We start from the raw sequence: 6,838 nt of genomic DNA, 5'->3' as shown, positions 1-6,838 counted from the left end.
CTGGCTTTCCCTTTACCATAATAACTGTTCATCTTCATACTCAATCATTTACCTAGAGAAGTCCCTGGCCTCCCAAAGTGCCACCAGATTAAGCCTTGTTATAGTCTTCCTCCTAGACCACTGGTGTTTTCTGTCAAAGCACCTATCTCAGTAGATTAAACTGAGGTATTTTTGTGCTATTATTTCATTAATGCCTAAATCTGCCAAGACTCTAATCTCCAGGAAGACAAGGACAATGCCTGCTTTACTAAATGCTATATCTTCAGACCTAGCCCAGTGCTTTGAGGCAGCAAGTATTCAATAAATATTTGGTGCCTAAATAATGAAAGCATGTGCCCATTTGAAGGAGAGGACAGGAGATCCTGACCTCAATAAGCAGCGAGTACATTTCTGTTATTGAATTTAACTTGACAGCTCAATCCCATGCACAGGGTCGGTTCTCGGAGATTAGTTGAGGTGCACTAAGAGAGCCTGAGACGGAGATGAGGGAGGGCAGTGGTCATAAGAAACCTGGAAAGAGAGTGGCTCAGTGGGGAGGCAGGTGGTGGTCAAGAGCCAGCTTCTTCCTCTGCTCTTGGCCGTGGGCTGGGCTGGAACCCAGGCGTCCTGGCACTCAGGATGCTGCCTGCTCTCTCAGTCATTCTAACCAGAAGCATACTCTGAATATTAAACAGACTCTGCCTCCCCGCACTCCCAGAAAGCAAGGAAAGTCCGCAGGAAAACAGTTCCTTAACCCTCTTTGCTGGATCCCTGGAGAATCATCTGTCCAGTTCTACTGTTCTAAGAGGGGCCTCCAAGTGGAAAACAGCCTCATGGTCTGGTCTACTGCCTTACTCTCAGGGTCACAAACACCTAAGCAGAACCCCAAGGCCCAAGGCCCAGGGTCTGGGTACCTGCCTGGCTCCCCATAGCCTCCTCTCCCAGCTGGGTGACTCATCTCTTCATGGACCTTGGCACCTCTGGTTGGCATGAGGAGCAGTTGGTGAAGTCACATGCTTCTGAAAACCAACCCCCCAAAATGACAGAGGAGGAGGAGGCAGGCCCAGGGAGTGGGAGCAGAGACAAGAAGAAAAACCAAGGTTCTAAGTATTTTAAAATTTTAAAAGAAAATGAGTGAATTCAAGTTGGCTGCTAGTAATTTACAATGACGAGGCTGTTTTTACTCTGGTACCTCATAAATAACTTTTGATTTAAAGTTTCCAAAGAATTGACAGAGCACTTCAAACGACCTCACCGGAGAGGAAATGAGCTTCTCCCTCCATGCCCTGCCTGCTCAGGTGAGGACTGAGATCACTAGCTGGAGGGGTTCATCAGGGGTGTGGCCCGACTGGCAACTGACAGGCTCACTGACTGACTGAGGCGCTCACCGGCCAGCAAGCTCATGGGGAGACTGACCCACGGGCTGACAGGTTGGTGAAATAACCAAGGGACGGTTGAGCCAATGGCATGGCTGATACACCAATGAAGGGACTGGCTGTCCAATAAATGCACAGTTGGACTAATGGCCAGCCAGCAGACCAACGTATTGACCAATGGATCATTTTGTCAGTGAGCCAGTGGATTGTAAGGCTAACTTGTCTGCCTCCCCCAAATCTGGTTAGCCAGCTGACCTACAGACCGACAGGCTGATGAACCAACCTTCCCAGACACTAACAGGAGAATACGGAAAGGATGGGGTCATCTAGCAGATGGACAGGGCAAGCAACCATTGCCCTACACACGTATCAGAAAGAATTCAGATTGCCAGGACTACACACAGTAAGGAATGCTCCCAAAAGAAGATCACATGCAATAAGAAAATGGTAGCAGATGCAAAAAGATTAAAAACTAAACTAGACTAAAATGTTGACTATGTGGTGGGGAAAGGAGAGGACCCTGGTGATCATGTTGGAGGTAACCTGACATTGTTGACATCAGAGTTGCGTAAAGAGGCTGGGAGATTCCAACACAATGTCAAGACGTGTTTTTTTGCTATTAAGGTCTCCCTTGTGGTGTTGAATCAAATAAGCCAATGAGCAAGTGAGCTCAGCAATGGCCTCTCTTTAACACTCTTCTGAGCCTTTCTCTATGTTCCCATCATGAACACAGCAGACTCATTCATTCTCCTAACGTCATAGATTTGGAGTCATAAAGTGAAGTCACGGTGGTGTTCTGGTTACAGAATTATGGGTGATTATTTTTTCTTTCATTTTCTAATTATATCTTAGAGTGGAGCTATATTATTTTGTAATAAAAAAATCACACTTACAATTTTAGAAGGAAAATAAAACAATTTGGACCCTTCTTCTCTTTTGCTCCATACCCAAAAAGATGTCTTGATTTATGGATCCAAGGAGTCTTCAAGACTTGCCTCACCTTACTTTTCCTGTCAAAATGGTTTGTTGAATACCTACCCATCCTTCTTCTCTTTTTCCTAGATTACTAGAACAGGCTTTGCAGCCTTTCCTTGCTCAGGTCTGTCCTTCATGCGGGTGCTAAGAGAATTCCCACTATATTTTTCCTTCTTAAGAATTTCCAGGGGCTGCCAGGTACCTGTTTAATTCTCAACTTAAACTTTTTAGAATTTAACTTTTTAAATTCTAAACTACAATCAGTGGACGCTGGATAACTGTGTCCTCTCCTTGCACACCTCTCCCCAAATCCACATGCACACATGCATGCACAAGCACACGCACACAGACCCGACTGACCTCCCCATTCCAACTTCTTATGATGCCCAGTGCTTACCTGAATTCTTGGTTCAGTTACACATCTCACAGTTTTCACTCAAGCCAGAATGGAAATACCACACCCAACGTGTGGCCACCATCACTCTGATAAACTTATCCATTTATCCATCAAAAAATATTCACTAAACACTCAGTATTTGCCCACCATTGTAGGCATTAATGAATCTCCAAGAAGGGCAGAGAGAAGGGTGTTGATATTTATTGAGCGCTTACTACATCAAACATTGAATTCACATAGGTGATCTTTTGGTGTCCTCAGTGAAGTATTTTCCCCATTTCAAGGATGAGGAAATGGAAGCACAGAAAGGTCAATCTAGGGTCACATTGCTAGGAAGCAACAGATGAAGCTAACTCCGGCGCCTTTGCTTTCTCATCTGGGAAAGCCAGACCATGTTTTCCACACACTCATCCACTTGCATCTTCATTCATTCACTCACTCATGCATGCATTCATTTAGCAAGCATTTGTTGAGGATCTGTTCTATACCAGGACAATACCATGTGCTGAGAATATAATGGTGAATAAGACAGTGATGATCCGTATTTTCATGGAGCTCACTGTTTAGTAAAGGAGATAGACCAAAATAAAAATCTATCTGTCTATCTATCTACCATCTATACACCAATTTTCAATAAGGAAGGAACCAACAGATAGAGAATAACATGGACAAATGATCTTAGATTTTATAACATCTATCATTTATATTGCTTTACAGTTTTAAAAGCCCCTTAGAAACTTTATGTGGAACCAATTCTTGAAAAGCAAGATTCTACAAGTAAATTGAAGGGCAACATAAATTATGAGTGCAGACACCTGGAACCAAGTCCGGAGTCTGCAAAGCTGTTCTTTCTGTAGTGTCATAAGCAGGGTCATGATTGAACAAAGGAAAAAGCACAGGTTTGAAACTAGCAGGGCAGCCTTCAAAGGCATGATGAGACTTAGAATTGAATGAGGGCTGGAGGTGGATCAAGAGGGAAGGAAACAAATGCAGCATAGGTCTTGAGGACTGAATTGAGGCGTACTCATCCAAAACCTTCTTGGAAGATCCCAGCTGTGTGAAGATATAAAGGTTTCTCCAAATAAAGAGAACCACCAAGAAGTCTGGAAAAAAAAAAAGTTTGAAAATAGAATTCTTAATAATGCTATAGTCAAATTATTTCTGACTTGAGAAAATTCAAATAAAATTATAAATTGCTTATAAGATTTGCATACATGACCAACAATATGTTCTGGGATTTGGGAAAGATGAAGAAAAGCAAGCACCTAGTTATCTTGAGACCTGTACTACTCAGCAGAGATGAGAGCAAGAACCACAAACAGTCCTGCGTGGGCCCAGAAGCTTCCCCTTGTGGAAACCGGGATTCTGAGCCATCTGTATCTTTTCACTTATCTTCCAACTGCTAGTTCATGACCTGCTGCGAAGCTCACTTCCTTCTATAAAGTCCTGGCAAGAACACAGCCTTGGGGATTCCCACCCTGAATCTGCCATTGACACACTATGTGGTCTTGGGCAGGGTCCCCAGACTCTCTGTGCTTCCGTTTTCTACAAAATGAGAAGAATCATAACTACCTTTCAGGCTTGTCATGAGAATCAAGGTTGTTGTTTTCCGCTCTGTGGTAGATGTTGGCTCTTCTCATCTACTCAGCGTCTCTCTCCTCTTCTGTCAAGAACCTCCGCCTTGCCCTTGGAGAACTTCTCCTTCCCCATTCTCAGGCCATGTTGATTTAGGTGGGGTTGACTCCACCTCCAGGTTTCCAGGATGGATACATGGTATGGCTTGGCATGTGACTCAAGTATATTATAATACATTATATAATACATTCAATAAAATGCAGTCCTAGGGCTTGTATTTAAACCCTTGGGAGGAGTTCTCTTTTCACTAAGGTGCTGAGCTGGTGAGAGGTAGTCCTGAAGCTGGACTGCCATCCTACCATCACAAGGGCAGAGGCTGCCTGAAGGTAGATTCAAACTGAAAGAGAATACATATAAGAAATGTAAAGAGATTAGCTGGGCAGCTGGATTCAGCCATACCTGAAGCCATTTACTCCTATTAGTAAGTTCCTTTGTTCATTTATTAAGACAGATCGAGTTAGTGTTTGTCCTTGTCATCTAAAGAGTCCTGACTAAAGTGCTATCCTAGAAAGAGATCTCCATGGACTGAGATACTGGTTAACATGTTGAGCAGTTTGTAGTCTCCAAGAATCCTGCCTACATGGGTTGGTAGGGGCTGGGGAAGAGGCTCAAGGACTCAGGATCTTGACACTGCCCGAGAAGGGAAATTAACAAAATGAAAGAAGAAAATGGGCTCCAAAGTCTAAAAGTGCTGGATTGAAATAATTTCTACTATCTAGTAAGACCTGTTACATGCCAGATGTACTAAAACCATACTCATTTATTCAACATGTATTTCACAGGGTCTACTGTGCGCCAGGCACCGTTCTAGAGAGCTTCCATTCTACTGGGAGAGCTGAGCCTAACTCTGCCAGGTAAGTACAATGAATCCCATTTTACAGATGAGGAAAGTCACAGCTCTGGACAAGGGTGGATTCGAGATTCTAACTTGGGTCTGTCTGATTTCAAAGCCCACGCCTTTGTTGCCACTCCAGGCCACCCTTTTTGTAAACTCTGCTCTCTGGAAACATTTCCTGATTCACATCTTTGCCTGTGATGGGAATTGGGGAGTTGGGGCTCCCATACTCAGCCTCTGGTTCAAGAGTCAGGACCCACAGCGTCTCATGAGGCGCTTGGCCATGTTTATGTTGCTCGTCAGACAGGCCTGAGTGTGTCTGCCCAAATGGACTGTGAGCTGCGTGATGGAGTTTGGAGGTTTTGTCTGAGGATCCTCCGACAGCCAGAGGAATTGGCAGAGGGCTAAATTTGGCTACCCCGCCCAGCCTGTGGCTTCTCAGTTCTCCCAGCTGCCCTCCCAGTATCCCATCTATCCCACCTCACCCCCATTTTGGGGAGACATCATTGATGAGATCACTGCAGTGGTGGTAGCTCGAGAAAATAGCTTAACTCCTCTGCCTCATTTTCCGCACCTGAAAAGTGGGAACAACAGGACTCCCCTCACAGGGTTGCTATAGGAACTAGACAGATAAATGGAATGTTTACATGTTCCTAGAACTACATCTAGCTACAGTAGGCTTTTTTTTTTTTTTTTTTTTTTTTTGAGACGGAGTCTGGCTCTGTCGCTCAGGTTGGAGTGCAGTGGTGTGATCTCAGCTCACTGCAGCCTCCACTTCCCAGGTTCTAGCCATTCTCCTGTCTCAGCCTCCTGAGTAGCTGGGATTATAGGTACACACCACTGTTCCCGGCTAATTTTTGTATTTTTAGTAGAAACGGGGTTTCACCACATTGACCAGGTTGGTCTCAAACTCCTGGTCTCAAGTCATTCACCCACCTTGGCATCCCAAAGTGCTGAGATTACAGGTGTGAGCCACTGTGCCTGGCCATACAGTAGGTCTTAGATTAGCCTGAGTTATCTTCCTTGCCCACAGCAGCCCTCTCCCCTGTGGCTGCCTGGCTCACCTGGACACCCCCCTCCACCCACCAGCTCAGTCACCCGCCCTCCAATCTAGCCCTAATGACTTTTGCAGCCCATCCCTGGTGGCAGTAGCTGAGAGGCTGGAGACTCCCAGGGTCCCAGGGCTCTTTCATCAGCCTCTGTGAGGGCTGTAAGTGATTCAGCCTGCAAGTAATTCGGCACCGGGCACAACAACAAACAGGCCTGCAGGGAATCACTTCAGCAGAGAGATGTTGGCACATCTCTATAGCAACTCGGGGAAAATATTTCACGCAAAAGTCCATCTGCTGTAACATAAAGGGAGTCCCAGCCAATAATCAAATTATAACGAGTTATAAATTAATCCTAATTTGCAAGCTTTATTTTACCAAACCTCAAAATACACACACACACACACACACACACACACACACGCCTATATATATATTTACACACTCTATATACATATTGTTATACACGTGCACACACATGTGTGTGCAGTCATGAGGCAGTAGCAATGCAATTGTGGCTTGTTTGTCTCATCTCATGGTGCTGACTAATCAGCAGGCAGAACAGTCATCGGAGGCTGAATGATGTGATCCA

The 6,838-nt window shown here is 44.8% G+C and overlaps 1 long non-coding RNA gene across 2 annotated transcripts; it reads right to left on the bottom strand.

The window, feature by feature from the left end:
- Nucleotides 1–3,433: 3,433 nt before the first annotated feature.
- Nucleotides 3,434–5,793, bottom strand: LOC108513597 (uncharacterized). Of its 2 annotated transcripts, none has more exons than XR_001880944.1 (3): nt 5,678–5,793; nt 4,300–4,699; nt 3,434–3,830 (listed from the first exon to the last, which is right to left on the bottom strand). It is a non-coding gene; the product is annotated as an uncharacterized LOC108513597 (long non-coding RNA). The 2 variants fall into 2 exon arrangements; XR_001880943.1 differs by having other exon boundaries at nt 5,683–5,793.
- Nucleotides 5,794–6,838: the final 1,045 nt, after the last annotated feature.

Source organism: Rhinopithecus bieti, unplaced genomic scaffold (assembly GCF_001698545.2).
Source record: "Rhinopithecus bieti isolate Rb0 unplaced genomic scaffold, ASM169854v2 scaffold_30732, whole genome shotgun sequence".
NCBI classification, from domain to species: Eukaryota; Metazoa; Chordata; class Mammalia; order Primates; family Cercopithecidae; genus Rhinopithecus; species Rhinopithecus bieti.
Note: the sequence above shows the minus strand (reverse complement) of the source record. Positions and strands in the feature narration are given on the sequence as shown.